Here is a 22,282-nt window from a genome sequence, read left to right on the forward strand (position 1 = left end):
TAAAAAGTTGTATAAAATCTATGGATTACAACCTATATACTAATAGCTTTTAACTTTAATAGGGGTTTAATAGATATGTAATCATTCAAGCCGGGTTCCCTATTAGATTCCAAATATATCTGCCAGTGGGTCTCTCTGTGTTCTAATTTCATTTGCCATGGTCCACCCCTGGAGTCTTTAACAATACTTTCCAAAAATACTTTCCAAAATACTTTCCACTTGTGTGAGGGAGTCAAGAAAGACTTATGAACCTTCTCTTGGAATTCCAGCTTGTGCAAGACATCTCTCACCCAAGAGAAAGACTTCTGACATTTTGAAAAAACCTCTGCAAAAAATAAGCAAGTCATCTAAATATGGAAATATGTGGATACTTTGTAGCCTGCAATGAGCTATAATTGGAGCTAGACACTTTGTGAACACTCTTAGACACACAAAACATTATAAAACACTTGAAGTCTAGATGTATAGGGATGTGATGATAACCATCTTTTAAGTCTACTGTTACCAGAAAACTTGAAAGTGGAAGAAGAGGTAACAGTTTGTAAATTGGCATCATTCTGGCACTTTCACAGACAGGTTTAGGAAAGGTCTCAAAGATTTTTTCTTCCTTTGGCACTAGGAACATCCTTGAATGAAACCCCTTCCCTACCTGGGAAGTAGGAAATGATTCTATAACTCCTTGGAACAGCATGTGATGCATAAAAGGTGGAAACAAAAGAGTCTGATCTGCAGGATGAGGACTGACGTACTGGAACAGAGGAATGTCCTCCCACTGCCATTTGCGACTCGGCTGAATGATTTTCAGAATCCATTTCTCTAAAATAATCTGTTGCTAAACAGAAAAATGGAGATTCACACTTTCTGGAAAAGAAAAGGGGTCATTGTGGGAGGGTGACCAGAAGTCTCTTAAATAGTCAATCAAACTTGTGGACTGTCTTTGGTTTTGGGAAGTTAAAGCTGTCTTTTCAGAACACCTTGCTACTTTTTAAACATCTGTGTACCTGAATTCTGAGACTACTTACTCTGTTTTTGTTTTTTTTTCTCTAAATTGGATGAGGAAAAAGAAAAATCCCTTGGACAATTTGGAAAAGTAGAGATGAAAAATATTAGAGATTCCCTGTATCAGCTTGCACCTTTCATCCTATTTTAGATCATCTCTGCAGCAGAGAGGCCAAACACTAAATCTCTATCTCATTTTTTAAATTATCTTGGAGGATCCGAGAATGCAGTCAAGCAACCTCATTAAAAAGGTACTAGTGGACATAGCCCTGAAAAAGTATCAATAAAGCCACTAAAAACAATGAATAGACCTGTACAATAGGAGAAGCTGTAGATAAATCTTTCCTCATACTTTCACAATATGTCAGAACAAATTTTATCATATGAGCTTGACAATTTAAAACTCTGAAAGTCAAATTGCTAAAGTATAAATGTTTTTCCCATATCTTTCAATTATTTTCATATCCTTATTAGAAAGAATAAAACTGGAATTAAATGTTTGGGTTCATATGTGTTTACTAGGCTAGCAACCACAAGGGAATTTTTAAGCCTAGCACCCCAAATCTCTGACAAATTCTGATACCCTTGATAAGTGTAGGCAGAGGTTTGGAAGATGAACCATTTACAGGTTATCTGTATCCATTAGAGACATAAGTGCCAAACCAGGGATGAATTTCCTGTTTCCTATCCACTTGTACAAGTTGCACTTAAATTGGGTTAGGGAGGAGCTCTGTTTCACATGGATGGGGAGCCTGTTCCATATATATGGTAGTTTCTGGAATACATACTTATTTCTCCAGCAGGACCTTTTTATAACACAGACAAGGTTTAAGTCTTTAGAACTGGTAATTCTGGTGCCATTTGTTTTGTGGATATGCAGGAGGTCCATCAGAGTGGGATGTGACAATGCCCTGTATGCCAGGCATAGATCTCCCCTCAAAAGCCTGTAGGAGACAGAATACAGGGATGGGGCCTTGAGGTGGTCTATATAGGACATTTTACTTACACCCTGTATTCGTTTAGTGAGGAAACTCTGTGGATGTTCCATTTGCTGGATATGCCTGGTTAGGTACATACTAAAGGGGGTATTGTACTCAATGATTGGTCTGATGAATGCCAAATACAGTGCAACAATGACTTCCTTGGACTGAGATGCCACACCTTTGTTTATAAGTTGTGCAGCATAGAATGATTTCCTCACCACTGTAGACATGTGATGATCAATGGCTAGATTACTATCTATGTGTGTCCCTATGTCCCCGACTACTGGGTCAACTCTAAGGGGTGTGTTGTCAATATGGTAGTTACCGGGGATGGATGACTTCCCAAAAGACACTAATATGCATTTCTTGGCATTTAGTTTTTAGTACATGGCTCTGACCCCAGTTGTTTGTGTCAGCTCCTCCTGGAGAACATTACTGTCAGTGTAACATTCAATGATAAGTTTCTAATTTGCAATCATCTGCAAATTTAGTTAGCCAGAGACCACTGACATTCACCTTGACTTCTGAGAAGTAAATGCCAAAAAGGAATAGTCCAAGGACTGATCTCTGAGAGACTCCACTTATGACTGGCCTCTTTGTAGAGGTGGACTCCCCAGTTCTAACTTCCAAGGTCCTGTCTGTGAGCCAGTTACCTATTCACCGGGTGACATACGGGTTTGTACCTAACCTCCTGAGTTTGTCAACAATGCCCGAGTGGGGTATGTCAAATTGCTTGGCCAGGTCAAGGTAGGCAGTGTGAACAATTTTTTCCCCTCATCCATTGCTTTGGTGACCTTATCAAAGAAGTCCACCAGGTTGAGTAGGTATGATCTGCCCTTGATGAAACCAAACTCGGTTGGGTCCAGTGTCTGGAGATTTGCTATATGTTTATTGATCATCTCCATTATAATTCTTTCCATGGATTTACATGTAAGACTAGTGAGACTTATGGGCCCCTAGCTTCCAGGGTCTGTAGATGCCCACCTTTGTGCAGAGAGATGACTGTTGCCTTTCTCCATTCATGAGGCATGAAACCTGTTTGGAGGCTACAATTAAATAGTAATTCCAGAGGCTCTGATAGGTTATATTTCATGCTCTTTAGAAAGCTTCTTGGGATATTGTCTGGGCCCATCGATGCAGTGTTCTTGGTCTTAGAGAGAGCATTAAGGACCTGTTCCCTAGTGATATTAAGGGGAGTTATATTTGATGATATTTCCTGAGGGAAGGCTGATGGGAGAGAGGGGTAAAGTTGGAGCTTAAATTATCAGCCAGGAGGTTTGCTATGTCATCTGGCTCAGTATAGGTGGCTCCATTTACAATGAGCTCTGCACACAATTGTGTATAGCATTTGAGGTTGTGGACATAGCTAAAGGATGCTTTGTGGTTGTCCTTGGCCTGGGAGGCCAAGCTTACCTCAAATTTGACTTTAGTAGACTTTATTTGTTCTCTAAGTTGTTTGTATAGTTTGCCGAGAGTGCTTTTATCCTGCTGGGTGCTACACCTCTTAATTTTTGTCATGATTTTATTCCTCCTGTTATATAGCCTATTGATTTTGTGATTCCATCAGGGTGACTTTTTTTTTAGTTAATTCTGTACTTCTTCCTGGTGGATACAGCTGCCTCTATGCAGCTATTAACATGTTTTTACAATGTTTCTGTGAACAGTTCAGCATAGGCAGCGGTATTCTCAGGGTTTATGAGGGCTTAAAATTTTTCCAGGTTCATACTTAATAGCAAGAGGTTAGCCTTAGAATATTTCCTGAATATTCTTGGTTTAGCTGGGGGTCCAGATTTTATTTTTACTTCAAAAGAGACCATTTTGTGATCTGACCTTACCAGGGAAGGCATTACAGTTGGGGGTGTGTAGCACTCTTCCATATTAGTGAGGACCAGATCCAGTATGGTTGAACCTCTGGTTGGTGTATTGACTATCTGGTCCAGGGAGTTTGTGTTTACAAAAGCCATGAATCTCTGTGCCTGTATATTTGGTGTCATATAGGATTCCCAGTTAATAGTGGAGCAATTAAAGTCACCAATGAATATGGTACTGGATTGGATGGTTAGTGTTTCTTCTTCTTCTTCTTTCGGCTTTTCCTGGTTAGGGGTTGCCACAGTGGATCATCTATCTGCTCATGATTGGCAGTGGAGTTTTGCGGTGTCGAGTTGCCAGCCCGGCGCCCAACCTTCCACAGAAGGCACACAAATGCACAAACTCACACCTAGGGCCAATTTAGAGTGTCCAATCCACCTACTAATAAGTTTAAATACATGGTAATGGTTTTCTGGGTCATAGAGGGGAACCTATAGCTTGCAAGAAAGTGGTATTGGATTTTGCCTATGGTGATTTGCACATGGAGCAGCTCAAGTTCTTTGTCCTGTTTGGTCAGCAATGAAGTATATTTATCTTTGATGTAAATAGAGACACCTCCACCTTCATCTACAAGGTTTACGAAGGTTACAATTAAGTGCCTCAGCATATGTGGGTTGATATGTCTTCTTTGAATTATGCATGATGGGTGCAGCATGTATACTACTGACAAACTTATTGACTGATGCTAGTCTCACCACAGCTTCACTCTGTTGGGATACAATGCTTCTTTGTTTTTTCTCTCACCAGAAGCAAAGTTTTAGCACCAATCCCAAGATGAGAAGCAGACCACAGCCTCTTTAGTGATCCACAATCTTGTCACAGATGATGCAAGAGTCTGTAGTCTTGTAGCCTTTTCCTGGTAGATGCCTTGAATAGCAACCAGACCAATCAGGAACGTTAAGCACAGACACTCATTCTCCATTCAGAAACAGTAATTGATACACTGTGCTCTTTCTCTCACCAGGACCAGAATATAAGTACAGATTCCAAGCTGTCACTAATAAAACAGTTATTCGACTTTCTGGTGATCAGCATTCTCTAGGAAACAATGTCCCTGCACTCCTTCTGTCACCAGGAGAAAACAGAAGTACTAATTCCAAGATGACTGTTGAGAAGCAGAATGTGGGCTCTCCAATAACTGGTGGTCTTCCAATAGATGTTTAATGGTAAGATGAAAAAAAAAAGGTTTACCTAAACACTACAGTGTACACTAAGCAGTTACAGTAGATATGAAAGTGGTTAACTTAAGTTTTAGCTGTCTAGGTGGAGAGCCACTATTTTTAAAAGAGCAAGATAGATTGAAAGGGGTGGGCACTTTTGCATTCTGGTACTATGGAATACAATGGGATGGCCAATAAAGTTAAGTAGTTGAAGGGGATTTCAGAAAAATGATAGTTTTGTGCTTACTCACATTAGCCAGTGAAAGAGAGAGGGAAGGCGATATATGGTCAAATTAACATAAGGGCCAGGCAACTAGAAAGACTGGTGTTTAAGGACACAACAGTAACAGAGTGAGAGAGTGGGAACAATTTTGTCTGACTCACAAGAGACACAGCTGTGGTCTCTTTTCAAGTTTTAATGTGCAATTAAAAGCAGAATGCAAGTAGAATACAGTGTAATGAAAACAAATCACAGTATAAAAAATACAGAAAGGATATAAAGTAATACAAAGTGCAAGAAATCAAAAGCAAACTAGCCTTTTCCTCACAACAATCTGTGGAAGAGTCCAAGTAATATTTTCCAGCAGAGGAGTCAAATACGGCTTTAACTGCTAGGCCAGGTTTGTGAATAGTGTGTAAAACCTTAAAATATTGAGGAACTTTATAAATGCCATCTGCCTTTTAAGGGCAGTTGGTTGACTATCAGAAAAATTGCAGGCAGTAAAACACACATCCTCAAAAGCCATCAGCACAGGAGGAAAGGGTATAGGTTCTGAAAAATTATTTTGTATCAACTCATAGTTATTTTCTGAGGGACTGATAAACTTCAATGTTCTCCCCATGAAAACCCTAGAATATTCCTACAGCTGCAGAGGATGTGGCTAGCCCCCAGTCCATAGTGGCTGTAGGTACTACACCAGAGGGATACTGGGTTAAAGATGAGTGGTCTGTGGTGCAACAAATAGCCACAGCATTGTCATCCACCTGTATCTGAGACAAAATGCTAGCCTGCTATGGTGGTAAAGGCTGTTTGCTTAATTTTTCCTTTTTTGTGACTGGAATAAGCACATTGCTATACACTAGGGTAAGGCACAGCAGTTCAGCATGGTACTTCAGAGTTACCAAGCTTAAATAAAACTCCTAAAGGGGTGGGATGTTTATAATGACAACAGAATCAAAAAACATATTTTTCTTTGGCAATAGAAGGCAGGTAGTGGTATTATTATGACGTGAGAGTCTTGCCACTGTATTTCGTATATTAACATCTTTCACAAGTTTGTGCTGTCAGTTGCTGCAAGCAGCTGAGTATGCAAGCAAAATGCAGTTGCCTAACACCTAAAATGATCAGACTGGCAACAGCTGGGGTGAAAGCACAGTGAGCCATGTTGCTTAAGGGTGGAGGTCTAGGGTCAGTTGTAATACACAGGGGTTGGAGAGAGACTGCTATAGTAGATCACAGACGTTTAGACATTAAGTACTTAGGCTGCTACTCCTAAACTAAGTTAGATGGTAGCTAATTTAACAATACTTATTCATAAGACAGAACTTAGCTATATTGTACCTATAAATAGTGAGTTCACACAACTACTTTGTAGAGTTACACAGCATAGAACTGTCACTCACACATACTGCAAAACAGTTGCTAAACACTAAACACCATAGATTAAGTTTATATCTGAGAATGAGCATTAACACTAACACTGAACTGCTAATATTACAGACTTAAAGCTTAAGGTCAGATTCCGGGTACTGAACACGTTAGCTAGAGTTATTTACCAGAATGATCATTGTCCTTAGGGCAGAGCTTCTAATGTTATACAGATAATTTGTAGGGTCTCAGGTGTTTGCATAACTCAGAAACTTGTGCAAGCCAGAGCAGTCAATGGGCATTGACCACAAGAGCTACACCCAATAAAAATAGAGCAGGCACTAAGCAGTAATACTGTGAAAGATAGTATTGGACCCATCTGAGCATTTTTTGGGTACTGGTACTAATACTGTAGTCCACCAAAAGATAATGCACTGTAAATGAGGATGTTCATTATAAGATCATTGCTGCAGTAGCCTTAAGCTATAGCGGATGTTCTGCCAAGAGTCAAACACAGGTGACCAGATTTCCAAAGCTTTAAACCTCCTTCTATGTGCCCTAGTCATTAGTAAGCATGAGGCTCTGAATAAAACCAGTGGCCTAATGCACAAAATACTTCACAACATTCTTTTGTTACAGTATGTTCCTCTGTGGGCCTCAGAAGATTGATTGTCAGGCAGATCTTTTTCTTAGATGGGAAGATAAGTTCCCTGTTTGGGATTACCTTCCACTTTTACAAAATAAATAAGTAAATACTTGAGGATATATTATTTTATTCTGTATGCTTTAATTTGGGGCACTTATGCCCATTCACTCAGCAGTGTCTTTTAGTTTCACTTAGAAGTGCATTTGTTTTCTGAGGGAATTTTTGTGTAAAAGTAGTTTGCCTTTCAAATTTTTGTAACATTTTACTTCAGGAACTTTGTGTAGCTCTAATACACTAGTGAACAGAGTGGTCTTGAAATTTTTTTCTCCAAAGATTTCAGTTTTTATCAGCACTTTTAACCACCCACGAGCAGTTCAACTGACTTCCTGTCAGGTTCCTTTGTCTGTTATAAGCTGTTTCAGAGTCTCTGTGGGGATTCCCTAACTTCTTGTGAGAGTCGATGAATGTTCTGATCAAATGTATACTGCTTATATATTACTGTGTTGTAAAGGACCAGGGTTTGTCTGTTTGGTGTTTGTGACTAAATATTTGACCTCAGGAACTTTCTTTTTGCCAAAGAATTTTTGCCCATTTTTTCTAGCTCCATTCTTTTCCTGAGAGAATTATTAGGGCATTGATCCTGGTCTTGCTAAGTATATTGATTCCTGCCACAAAAAGAATAACTTCTCTAGGAAGCTTTGTTCTTCAGGCCAGCTTCTGTCTTGCCTCAGACGCTTTTGCCATCAGCTGTTTTTCAGAGCACTCATGTTTTTCTCCTGGTATCTCTGGGTTTGCTCCTCAAGATGCCATTATGGAACAGGAGTCATGTACTTCCTCTATGGCTGTCCAGTTGCCATTGCTAAAAGAGAGAAACACTCTTCCAGGTTAGTGGCAAGGTACAGGGGATGCTGCTTCACTACAGTGCACAGAAGAGTCTCATCCCCAGGGTAAAGACCCTCAATGAAGCTGCTCTTTGTAAAGGCCTCCTGGAAAAAGAAATCATAACTCCAGGCATTTTTACTCATCAGGAGCAGATAACTGACTAGGTTTGGTAAAAGGATTGTTTAGAACATATCAGTCATTGAGAGAAAATTATCTTCCTCAGAAGAATGATGATTCTGGTTCCCAGTCTAGGGTACATAATTTGGACTGAGACTGTATTTCTCATGTTCCATCTTTACAGGAAGGTGATTCTGATTCTCAACAAAGTTCTTACTCAGATTCTCCTCCTGAAGAATGGTTATTTTCTAATACTGTTGCCAATGTAAGGGGCTTATTCTGTGGGAATAAAAAGACATTCCTGAATCTCAACAAATACATTATAATTTATTACAGGTAGATTTGCCTCCACCTGCATCTGTCCCTCCATTCTTGACAGCCTTTGAGGACACCTTTTTGGAAGCCTGCACTTTTCCTGACAGTTAGCCATCTGCTCCTAAAATGTCTGATAAGCATTATAAAGTGTCTCGATTTCATAAGTTCATTTTTCTATTCCCAGTGCAGATCCTTTAGTCAATTACTTATTAAAGTCAGCTTCCACCAAGCTTATTTCAACTGCCAACCTTGCACCTTCTGAAAGGCTGGGAAAAGTTTTGGATATGTTTGATAAAAATGTTTAGTTTTCTTCTTCTGCTTTAGCCTTCAGAGTTGTGAATTTTCAGATGCACATCTAAGTTTTTGCTAGCTACCTGTGATAATTTAAGGAATTTAACTGCTGTTTTCCCTTCTTCAGATAATAAACATCTGTGTGTCCCATAGTATTTGCATTGTCTCAATTAATTGAACATTGTTTGAAATGTGCTTATGGCACTGCTGATGTTGTGTCCAGGGCTGCTGGTACTGACTCTGCCATGAGGATATTTGCTTAGCTAAAATCTTAGAATTTGCCAAATGATTCCAAATCAGAAATTTGAAAATTTGTCTGGATAAGGAGATATTATTTTGTCCTTCCTCTGTAGAAGTAATTAAATGTTTTGATAAGGGGAATTTTATTTCAGGGGGTTACCCAAATTTTTAAACATTCCTTTCAAAAAAAAAAAAAAAAAAAACAGAAACTTTTCTTCTATTTCAGGCATCTCTTTCAGAAAGAAGGGAAGATCTTCCATGAAATAGGAGAACCTAAAAAATCAGACTGACTTTATGATGAATTAGGATTTTCCCTCTCCCCATCCTGGTATCCCCATGAAGAGTTTGGGAATTCATTATCCTCTAAGGCACCAGATAACATCATACCAGTGGTCTTTGAAAATTATTTAAAAAGATTATTTCTGGCAGTGGGACTTCCTTCCTCAGTTCAAAGGGATTCCTCTGCATCACCCTTCAAAAAAAAAACATTATGTTCCTTCCTGTTCTGAATTAGATGCTGTCTTAGGGGGTGCTAGAACCTGTCACCTCAGACCAAGCAGGAGGTCCTAGAACCTATTCCCTCAGACAAAACAAGGAAAGGGTTTTATCCAAGAATCGTTTTCTGTGCAAAAGAAAATAAATTACTGAAGATCTATCATTGACATTTCCTTCCTAAACTTTCCTATCATATTTCTAAAGTTCAAAATATTTTCTCTACAATTTCTATTAGCCTCCATTCCTCCTTCCAGTTTTCTGGAAACTTTGGATTTGAAAGATGCTTGCAAGCAAATTCTAATCAGCAAAACTTTCAGGGGCCTTTTTTTACATTTTTGTATATCTGGTTTACATTTTCAGTTTGTTGTTTTACCATTTGGATTATCTACAGCTCTAAAATTGTTTACAAAGTGTGTACCTCCTGTTGTAGCCTATTGCTGTTTGCAAGGTATTCATACTTTCTCTTATTCAGAAGATTTTTTTCACAGCTTGTCAAGAATCTCTGACATGGATACTAAACCTATTTCTCACTTTGGGATTTCAGGTGAAGAGAGAGAGATATATTTCATTCTTTCTCACAAGATAGTATTTCTTGGATACTTTTTTGATACAGCACTTATGATGGCATTTCTTCCTCAGTCACGGTGCAGAATTACAGACAACATTTCTGACATTTACAAATTCGACATGGGCATCTGCTTGGTTTGATGGACTCATGATTCCCTTGACCAGTCTTCACCTGAGAAAGATTTGATTGTCATTTCAGTTGGCTTTGAACTCCGGCACACTCTATTATTGTTCCCATCTGTAAGTAAATCAGTTGTCCCTTAACCCAAGTCTTGCCATCTCCCTGCCAGCTCCCTCTCAGTCTGTAATAACAAATGCCTCAGACTTTACTTATGAAACTGTTTCCAAGGGGGTGGAAGTAATGGAAATGATGGCTGTTATAAATGCCCTTACATCTCTGAACCATCTTTGGATTCCAGGCCCTCTTCTACATGCAACAGATAACACCATAGTTATATGGCACATAAACAAGCAAGGGAGTATCAAATTTTAATCCCTCTACAGACTAGCTATAGTAGCCTGGGATCAAACAACTCAGTTCAGTTTGCCCTACTGGGGTACAGACATTCTGTCAGTTCAACACTTTACAGCAGGTGAGATGAGAAGGATCAAGACAAACACTTGCTCATGAAAGCTGAACCTGTGGTCTCCCAGGAAATTGTCTTTCTTTCAGAAATGTAAGTAAATCTGTTTGCATCCAATCAAAACAGACAGTTAAAGAAATTTTGCTCCAGGGCTTGCAAACAGAGGTAGATGACAGATTTTTTTTTTTATTCACATGAACAGTAATGTCCCTATATGCTACATTAAACCTTTTCTTTGAAAAGAAGGTTTCTTCTCAAGATTCAGAAGAGGTCTCCAGAGGTAATTGTGGTAACCCTCTTTTGTTCTAGGCAACATATATTCTCCATTTTTGAACTTGGCTAAGGGCAATTACCACTAGCTACTGCACATAATGAACTTGCGCACTCAGAACAGGGGTGTTTGATACATTCAATCCAAAACCACCAAACGCACTACAAAGGATTTTTCAAACGACAAAAGCCAGTAATATATCCTTTAATAAAAGCACAAAACCTCTCTAGCGCCTCGGCATTAAGTCTTTCAGGAGATAACAATAGTAAAAAAAAACACCTCTTATAAAGAAGCATCAATTAAGAGAAACAAAGCTATTAGACAAATAAAACAATTAAACAATATAATACAATTAATTCTCTACAATAAATATTTCCAATTGCATTCCTGGTTAAGTCCACCAGGTGTCAGAGTGTTATACTTTAAAATAAAAACAGCTTCTTTGAACAATAACTTATTTTTCAAACAAGTTACATTTGTTGCTTTAATTTGTTCAAGAATACAACCTCTCAATTCTGAATAAGCTCCCCATGTACAGAATTAAAATGGGAAGCAATGGGACTTTCTATCTTGTCATTTTTAATATCACAAATATGTCCCTGCAATCTAACCTTAAATGACCTTTTACTCTCACCTATATAGAAAAGATTGCAGGGACAGATGAGTGCATAAATTATGCCTATAGTATTATAAGTAAACTCTGCTACCGGTCTAAATTTCAAACCATTAATTTTATCAAAAAGCCTAGTAACATATGAACAAGCTGAACAACTTCCACATGTCCAAGTACCCAACCTAAGTAAAAAGCAGCTCCATGGGTAGAAACACTCAGTCCAGAAATCACAAATGTGATACAACCAGAAATAAACTGAAGTTAAATAACTTTAATGAATAAAAACAGAAGAATTAATCAAGCGCTTTCGCCTGGTTCCTACCAGGCTTTATCAAGATACTGCTCAGTGAAAAGTAAAACCATTTTATATCATTATACATACATCAGGTGATCACTTAATTGACCACTCCTGGTGTTAGTTATGATAATTAGTTAAAAGTTTAAACATTTTTTAAGGTGTCTTTGAAGTATTTTTTAAGGTGTTAACCTACTAACCTCACTTCCTACATTTACATCAGGTAAGGAAAAAGTTACATGTACTAACATGTCTTTCAAATTACAGCCCCTCTTAAAAGAAATTAAGGGGACATGCCATACATTTAAGTTTATGTCTTGCCTCCACCAGGAAAGGCCAATAACACTTTCTGTATATTGGCTATAATTTCATCGGATAAGGTATTGTAGGAGGTAACAAAGTACATTTCCCTACCTCCTTCGTTCTTCCTCCTCTGTAATATATTATTATTATTATTATGTTCCTAATATTTTCTTTATCTTTTTATGGAAAACATAACTTCTCTAGAGCCTTGTTAATAACTCCCAGAGCATATCCCCTATTTTTAAACATTTGGCACGAGTTAAAAATGTCTCTTTCTAAAATATCGCATTCACTACATAACCTACTGACGCTTAATACTGTGTTTGTTACATTCCACTGTGTAACATTTTCAATTGTCTACAAACAGCACCAAAAACCACAGCAGAAAAGAAAAGAGGCACAAACATGGAGCTGAGAAAATTTTTCTTAAAATTAAAAGCATTAGAGAGATGATTTTAAATGGTTTTATATAATTAGAGTAAATTATTATATTCTTGTTTCAAATGTTCATATTTGATATGTCTTTTATATTTATGCTGTGCTTATGTATTAAATGTGTAAGTAAAGGGGAAGGAGGGATGTGTTTTTATGACCTTGTGACTAATTTGATTATTTAAATTTGATTTATTACAGGAATTGCTTCATTCTGATGAAGTTCCTGATTGTGCAGGGACAAAAGCTTTGTGGATCCATTTTTTAATAAATATTCTTTGTGGATTACCTACTGTGGTTCCTTTGCTTTTACAGTGTTTTCTCAGCTCTGTGTTTGTGCCTGTTTTCATTTTCAGTTGTCTGCCTGGATTACAGAATTTTAATACCTTTTAGTCACCCTTTTTCAGATGAGACAAATAAACTTGCTACTAGAAAATTATGTATAAGTGAAAAATATTTTTTAGTTGGCATCATTCCAAGAGCCAGGATCCTTTTAAGGCTCAGAGTTTTGTGATTTTTCAGTATTTGTGTGAGTTATTATCCTCTGACATTTCTTATTCTTCTGTCAAGATTCATCTGTTGGCCATTTCTTCATGTATGCCTCAGTATCCCCTCTTTATATCCATTTGTAAAATATTTTTTTAATGTGTTTTACACCTACTAGACCTGTTTGGAGTCTTAATTTTGTTTTAGAGAAACTTATACTGTCTCTTTTTGAACTATTATTATTCAGTTTATTGGCATTTCTGAGTCTGGTGCTTTAGATCCATTTGAACTACAGCATAAAGCTGATTTGAGTTTCTTGTCTTGGAAAACAGTGTTACTTATTGCTCTGACTTCTGCAGGATCAGTACCTGAGCTACAATTTCTTTTGGTGCATGATCCCTATTTTATTTTCCATAAGGATAGTGTAATTTGAGACAAGTTCATCCTTTATGCATAAGGGTGTTTCACAGTCTAACACTAGGCCTGTCATCTCTATGCTTTCTTTTGAGAACATATAAATGAGGGAGAAATAATTTTTCACACTCTAGATGACCATAGGCAGCTCAGATACTGCACTGGCAGAGCAAAATACTTCAGGACTTCTGATCAACTGTATGTCTCTTATGAAACTTAGAAAAAAGACAACCAGCGTCTAAAGATACAATTTCTACATGGTTGTCCAAGTTGTTATCCTTTGTTATTCTTACCATAATAAGTCCCTTCAAGGCAATGTCAAGCAGCCTGCCCTACCAGAAAGCTGGATACTTCTGTGGCTTTCTGGAAAAGACTGGACTTTAGAAGAATTTTAGAGGCAGCAACCTGATCATCTGTACACACCTTTATCAAGAAGTATAAACTTAGAGCAGACTTTGCTAGGACAATTCTCCAAAGAATCATGGACTCTGACCCAGCTTCCTCCTCCCTTACGCAATATGCACTGTTATTCATCCAATGTAGATTAAGGCTACATCAACAGTGATCTTAAGATGAACACAGTACAGTTGTATAAGTAAACTAACCATAACAGGATGGTGCGGCGGTGCAGCAGTTTGCATTGCTGCCTGACAGCAAGAGGTTCTCTGCTTCAATTCTTGGCTGGGGTGCCTTCTGTGCTGAGTCTACATGTCGTCCCTACATTCGTGTGGGTTTCCTCCGGGTGCTCCGGTTTCCTCCCACATTACAAAGACATGTGTCTGGAACATTTCTCCCTGGGTCTCCACTGAAAATTGGTTTGTTCTAAGTCAGACATTCCCAGTAAACAAACGTTAAATAAAAAAAGCAGTAGATGTTTAAATAGATCATGGCTACAGTAGCTGCTTCCTCCCGCCATTTGTGTTATTGTTTTTGCCTGGGTATGGGATTTGTGATTTGGTATGTTCTTATCTTGCAGGCATTTGTCCTCCTTATCTTTGCAGAGAAGAAAGCTCTGACGTATTTAGTGCCATCATCACTGGATTTATTAATAGCCTTATTACCAGAAGCTAGGGGACGTGGAAGGAGCCATAAAACTTTGTAAAGCTGGCATTCAGGGCTAATCCTTGGCAGGATATCCCATACACTTTTAGGGTACTGCAGCAGTGATCTATTTCATTATCCATTGCCACAGTAAGTTTACGTACACAGCTGTATTTTTCACTCACTGGTCTAGTCATTCCAGATCAGAATAAATTCAGATGAAGAAAACATTAACAGGCTTGTCTAGTTTGTCAGAGGAGAGGCACTGTTATCTGTCTTTAGATGTGTTTCATGGGAAGCTATGAATGGAACATCAGAGAAACATTTTGTGGATGGTGTCATCACAGCCTACCAATGAAATACATACACATGCAGAAATACCAGTGCCCTTTGAGCTTATATGATATAGTGCAGGAAATTAGTAAACTGTGACCCTGGTTGACAAGATTATAGTATACTCTGCCTATAGAATCTGACAGAAACATTGTTTTTTTTTTTTCCCTTTTAATTAGATTCTAAATGAATGCTTATCAAGTTCTAGTCATTCATCCCACTAAATGTTTACAGAATTTATGGAAGTTTTGTTGTTGTTGTTGTTGTTGTTGTTCTCTGCTGAAAAAAGGAAGTCTAATGGACAATATTTAGTAAGGACAAATGCTACTACATTGCCAAGTCACTGGGGCACTATCACCTTATAATAAAGTTATATTTGTTTAGCCTTTTGTTTGGGCGGTAGAGTTGATTTGCAGGAATTCAATTTATCGTAAAGAATCATCCTGTTTAAATGCATGCATACTAAGAAAAAAAAATGTAAGAGTTAATGCTTTTTTCCAAGCAAGCAGCAGATGTCTCTGGATCTCAAGGTTGATTGAATTTAGCTGCTGCTGTTATAAAATTTATTAGCCTTGGGCAGCCATCTAAACAGCAGCCTTTATTTTGATGTGTTTGGAAGCAAAAACAGTTATAATGAGTGAAATAAAGCAGCAACAAAAAAGGGAGGGGGACAAGACATGTCATGCAGGAATGTTTGGAATGAATAAAGCATGTTAATCGACTTCACTATGCTTATACACTGCATAGTCATTTTTGAGTGCATTAACTCTGGTTTATCCCCTCAGATACATTGTTTTCACTGGAACCATATTAAAATTTTAATCTGCATAATGCTGTTTTTAGCATCAAGGAAGTGTATATGCAGACAGCAACATGACATCTTAGTACCAGAGAAGCATATCACAATGTTTGACATTTTATTGTCATATATTTTGTCATATTTGATTCTAGTTATAGAAACGGTTGACTGTTGCTGCATGTGAATTTTCTCATCATGTATGTGTGTGTTTCTTCTGCTTAACTCATATAGAACGTTGATGACTTCAAGCTATTTCTGATCTTTAAGGAATAAGTTGGAGCCTGAAAATAAACTACCACACTTTGAGTAACTGTAAAGGAGTACTTCTGTATGCTGTATCTCCTGCATGACCCTGCAGCTTTTTATCACTAAAATTCTCAGTCATGAAAGAGAATAAAAAGAGATGGCTTGGAGCTGGTGCTCACTGTTTCAGGACATTTCTCCTTTCTTTGCTCCCGTACAAAAAAATAAATAACACTTGTTTTTGAAGTATTTTCAATAACCTAATGTGGACAGCATGCATTCAAAGAAAAACATATGCATCTATTCAGCTGTATTCACTTTTCCCAAATAGATTGCAACCAACTTACACAATTTCCATCACACTCCTCCAAAATGCAACTCAACAGTCCTCCAAAATGGACTTTAACATGGAAACTGTAAAGGGGCAAATCCACATATCCTCACTCTCTGGGGTTGGTGAATTGAGTTTAACTTGATTGTTATTGGCATGAAGTGAGCTGATAATAATATCATAAATTCAAGAAAAGTACCTAAGACACACACACACACACACACACAAACACACACACACAAACAAAGACACACACACACACACACACACACACACACACACACACACACACACACACGCACACACACACACACACACACACACACACACACACACACACACACACACACACACACACACACATTTCCTGGGAAATGTTATTCAGAAGTGAAGAGACATATGAGGGAACAGTTTGAGTGGCACACCGGGCTGTGATTTGTTTGATGTCTATTGCCATGCAAAGTTGACTAAATAGATGAATCTAGCCAAGCTGGAAGTGTTAGACTCTAGCCCACTGAAGGAGGGGAGATGGGAGGAGTAACTTGGCCAGGAACTGAAACTTGCAAAACTGCTCCTTGTGAAAAGTCTTTTTTTATCTCAGTAATTTGTTGACACTTCTGCAAACTTCTTTCAGAGAGGGTGTAGTACATCAGTAGGAACAACATTTGTAAAGCTCAGTGCATACCAGTCAATGACATATGAGCTGCAGATTCTCTAACTTGGCAGTTTTTTTCAGGTTTTCCATTCTTAGTGAATGGAAGTCTAGTCTGACAACAAATGGTAGGGCTACTTATTCTCACAATATCTGCATTATGGGATATATTTAGCTTTTCAAAGGAATTATGATGTCTGCCGCCATGAGGGCAGATGAGTAAAAAAATAACTGCGGTGGTGGTGCTGTGGTAGGGTTGTCACCTCACATTTAGACGTTGCCCGTTCAATTCTCAGTTAGAGTGTCTTCTGTGTGTCAACATGCGTGAATGGGCGTTCCTTCGTTGAAGGTTGTGCATTAGGCCCAGCAAGCCAGCACGTAAAAATCTACTGCCAATCATTAGCGGACTGGAGTTCCGCTATGGCGACCCCTAACCAGGAAAAGCCGAAAGAGGAATGAGTACTTATTTTGCTGTAGTCAGCTTTGGGAGGTGCAGTAAATCATGGCAAGATAAAATAATATGTTTTTTCATTATTTGCCCGTGGTGGTTATTTAAAGGCACGACATCTAGGTCCAGAGAGATCATCATACCACTGTACTGAGCCCTCATCAGATCCATCATAGAATATAATTAAAAGAAACAGTAAGAAGTTCAAATGTGCAGGATATGAAATGGAATGAAGCAACAGCCAGATAAACTAAAACAAAATTAAGAAAAGCTCCTAACTAGAAACCTCAGACCCAGATGCAATTGTTTGACTATGCTCACATAATTTTGAAATAGCAGTGTACATTACTGGCTTGTTAGATTCACCTACTTTGCTATAGTTTCCCATGCTGCGGATGTTCTTATTGCACACATTGGGTTACGTGAGTTTGCTGTTTCCTTATTGTTATGCAATCAGTTGGTATGTTAAAATGGCAGGTGTGCGTGGCAACTCCCTCCCCCCATGTAGGGTGTTCAGTGGTGTTTACTCCCTGTGTAAAAATGGTGTTTTGTGTTTCTTTTTTTTTTTTTAGTATTTTGATTTCTTTTTGATTGTTAGTTATGTTTAGATATAGTCTTAACATATGTTTTCAGGCTGTTTCGTGCCCAAATTATGTTTTGTTTATCACTCCTATTTTTTTCATTTGCTGCAAACACCTCTGACTTTCTATCTCTCTCTCTCTCTCTCTCTCTCTCTCTCTCTGAAGACATACATCCACGAATATTACAGATTAGAGGCCTACCATCTTGTCTGATATAATTCAGTTACACATTGGTCTTAGATCAAGTTCCGACATGCCCTAGTCTCTTTATATCTTCAGTTCTGCATCGAGCACCTTTACATTAAATTTACATGGTCTGGGAAGGAAGCAATAAGGCTATCTAGTCTGTCCTCTTATGTGCCTTTAACATTTTGCATCCCTCCTATCCCCATCTTTCCTCTTCCATTTTCTCATGTATTCCTTATCTTCTAGAAAACATCTTCAAATTTTCCCTCAGCTTCCAGAACTGGCGATCCATTTAGTTTGTCTACAAACCTCCCTGTAAGTGCTGGGGCGAAAGCGAGTAGCTTTATATCCCACAATCTTCTGTCTGTGTCTCCTCCTTCTCCTTCTCAGTCCTCCCCACTCAGGATGTCACCATCACATCTCACTTACATGATCTTTGGTGCTAGTATCATGCACCTTCCATCCCTTCTGATCTCTGACAAGAAGTGTGCCAGCTCTTCTAGTCTTTGGTCACACCCTGCCCCTCTATCCCAAAGATCAGTCCTGAGGCTTTTTTCTGAATTCATTTCAGTGTTCTAATGTCCCTTTCCTTGTGTGGCCTCTAGAACTGTATGTATACAGTACTCAAGCTAGGAACTGACTAGGGCTTGGTAGGCTGTCTTGCCTCTTTGCTTACAGAATCTAACCCTCCCCCAGCATTCTCTTTGTTAATGTCAGTACCACTCTCACATTCTTCTCCTAGTGGGCCCAAAACAGGTATGATCATCACTACAGATATTGTTCCTGCCCTGCTGCATTCAACTCCACCCTAATGATACTTCCCAGAAATATTGTTATTGTCCAGGTGCAGTATTTTGTATTTGTTCACATTAATCCTCATCTACCACCTTTCTGATAACTTAGCCAAGTCTTTCATAATGATTACCCTACCAGTCTTTATTTAAACAGCAGAGTTTCTGATCTGTTCTCTATTTGCCCAGATATGTCTGAGATGACCATACTGAAGAGTACCAGACCTAGAACAAATACTTATCATTTCTACTAGTCACTCCAATAATTGTATGCATTACTTCTTTTTCTGCAGTAGTCTATGTTCACCTATCATTCAGCCCTGCAGCAAACTAGTTCTGCAGCCTTAGTTCCTCCCCCACCTTCTCCAGTTTTACTATCAGCCTTATATTGTGGGACTGAGTCTAATGCCTTGAACAAGTCTAGTTAGAACAAGTCCGGGGTGTACCCTGATAAAGTTCTCACTTAACCCCATCATTAAACTGGAATGTGTTATACAGACTCTCTTTCTGGTCATGAGCCTGATCTTCTTGCAGGATTATAGTTGAAAAAAGCAAGCTAAACAAGCCATTTCCTCAAGAAATGTCATTTTTCTGAAAAAAATGGGTGGCTAAGGCATACTTTTATAAATGTGCTTTAAGACATCTGTGAGTATGCTTCAGATATATAGAAACTCTGCTCCAACTCATTGCTTACTTAATACGTATGTTCCCCATTGAAAATCACCTTACTAGAGCTATTAAATCATTTTCTAAGGTAAGTGAACAAATGGCAAATCAAAACCATTGATGGATAGGCAGATCAGCTAAAATACATTTTGTACTGAAGGCCTAGCATGAGTGTAGCAGACAGCAATGAAGAGCAGGATTGTTGCCATTCTTTTGAAAAATACTGAACATGAGTAAATAGTATAAACTCTAACATACATTTTATGGCATCTCAGATAAACAGCACACAATTTAAACTACCCAAATATAAGTCAGAACAAAGGTATCCCACAAAGATTCACTGACAGACTGAGGGAATTATTCACATCTCCCATTCTATGGCTCTCTCACGACCTGTCATATAGAAAAACATCAAAGTATTTCAATGTATGGACAGCCGGGGCACATCAGCGCTTCCAACATTACTGTTGAAGCATGGCACATAGTGTAACTATTTATTGTACAGAGTTCACTGAAAAGTCCTCATTGGCAACTCTGTACAATATCAATGCCAAAAAATAGAAACCTTGAGAGACAGAATGTAGTATATAAGTCTGCACCCTGCAGCGTGAGTGACACGAAAGCTGAAGTACCGAATGTCATCATTTTCTTATCAGTTGCTTGTTAGAATACTGTTGCTCTATGTTACCTGTGGAGTGTAAGGTTAGTGGTTTCCAGACTTGCTGTAGATGGTATTTTTTTTTTAAATATTATCTGTACTAAAAATATTACCCATGATGCCATTCAATATTATGATCAGTATTTATTTATTTATTTCATACGCAACTAACTGTAAGTCTATGTTCTGCCACTTTTATCCCTATTTTGTTTTGGACATAGTGTTTTACTATGAGCATTGGGTTTATTCATGGCCTACCCAGAGACAAAGGCTTTCCATGGTGATGGTCCAGCTCGCAATTTTTTTTTGGCAAATATCATACAGAGTCACCGATTAAGACTTTTGACAAACTCTGTATGATGAATAGTTTCACAGTGTACAGTGTATTGATGGTACTGCAGGACTTCTAATGTCAGTCTACTTTTCTTGTTCATATGAAGAAAAGCCTGGCCCCACTAATGCAAAAGGCTATACCTTGCACTATTGTCTCATTTTTTTAAGGTTATCTCCTTAACCAAAGCATATGTTACTTTGCATAAAAATGTCTCGGTCCTATTACCAGTTTGTAAAAGCACAAGGCAAACTACCAATTTCTCATTAAACATGATCTATTTATTGAATGGGGAGAGAAGCACTTAGTATAACCAGCAATCCTATCATCTTTGTAAGAGCTAGCAGGTATTGAGAATAACATAAAAAGAGCAGCAACATTCAACTTCAGTGAGATACTGTTTGTGAACAATTCATCAGCTATCAGTGCTGCTATAAGCTGTTTAAATACTTCAGTACTCAGGTTGCTACATTACTAGCACATTGTTTAGCACTTACAACACTCTGAGGTTAAAACATTCTGCCTGAAAAATAATAGAATATAAAAGTCAGCTTGGAAAATCAAGTCACAGCTGACATAAAAGTAACTATTTATCCCCAAATCATAGCCAGCACTACAGAATTTGTCAGTTTTATAGGATCATAGGAATATAAGAGGTTACTACTCTAATGGCCTTCAGGCCCTTACAAGTCTAGCCAAGAGTTTATCTTCAAAAAAAAAACCCTCAATCAGCATCTGTCACCCCTGTCAATGATGGACACAGGTGGAACCCCTGGGACAAATTTGTGGTTGCCCACTCACTCATGAAGGTTGCTCTTGAAGAGGGTCAGCGACATATTTTGTTTGACATGTATGGAGACTCTATTCCAGAGATGGGGCAGCCTCTGGGAGACAAACCTGCCTTTCCAGCAGATTTTGTTAATGTCACATTTTAGATTTAGGTCTTTTGATTGGGTACTGCACAATGACTTAGACTTACGGATATGGAACAGCTCTAGTAGGGCAGGGTCTGAGACTGCCTTGGTGGCGAGACACAGATCACCTCTGAGCAATCTGTAGGATACCGGGTCGAGTGATGGTGATTTGAGCCTTTCCACACAGAACAGGTGTTGGAGGCCATAGATTCTCTTTGTGAGGTATTTCTGTGGCCTTTCCAGTTGGTGCAGGTGTTTGGAGAGGTACATACTAAATGGAGCGTTGTACTCAATTATTGGCCTAATAATATGCTTCATGGCCTTACAGATCAGACTTATCAAGTTAATGGGGCAATAGTTTCCAGGGTCAGCAGTGGCACCACCTTTGTGCAAGGGGATGATAATGGCAGTTGTCCATTCTGCTGGAATAAAATCTGTACTTAGGCTTTGGTTGAATAGGGTGGTCGATGGCGAGGCTAGTTCTTGCCAGACATGGTGCAGAATACAGCCTGGGATACTATCAGGTTCCATGGAGCTGTGCTCCTTGCCTTGAATAGGGCATTTAAAACTTGCTCTATGGAGATGTGATGTGAGAGACAAGTATTGGGGGTATCAAATGGGCCTTTTGGGGAACAGGGGAGTGAAATTTGCACTGAACCTGCTAGCAGGTTGGCTAAGTCAACAGGACCAGTGTAAGTGGTAAAGTTAAGAACTAATTTGGAACAAACTTAGGTTTGCCATGGAGGTTCCTGACGTAA

At 38.6% G+C, this 22,282-nt stretch overlaps 1 protein-coding gene across 1 annotated transcript in view; it reads left to right on the plus strand.

The window, feature by feature from the left end:
- PTPRD (protein tyrosine phosphatase receptor type D) overlaps window positions 1–22,282 on the plus strand; it is a 6,523,893-nt gene that overhangs the window by 4,023,731 nt on the left and 2,477,880 nt on the right. The gene's annotated exons all lie outside the window — the stretch shown is intronic.

Source organism: Protopterus annectens, chromosome 2.part0 (assembly GCF_019279795.1).
Source record: "Protopterus annectens isolate FY-2018-M chromosome 2.part0, PAN1.0, whole genome shotgun sequence".
Taxonomy (NCBI): Eukaryota; Metazoa; Chordata; order Ceratodontiformes; family Protopteridae; genus Protopterus; species Protopterus annectens.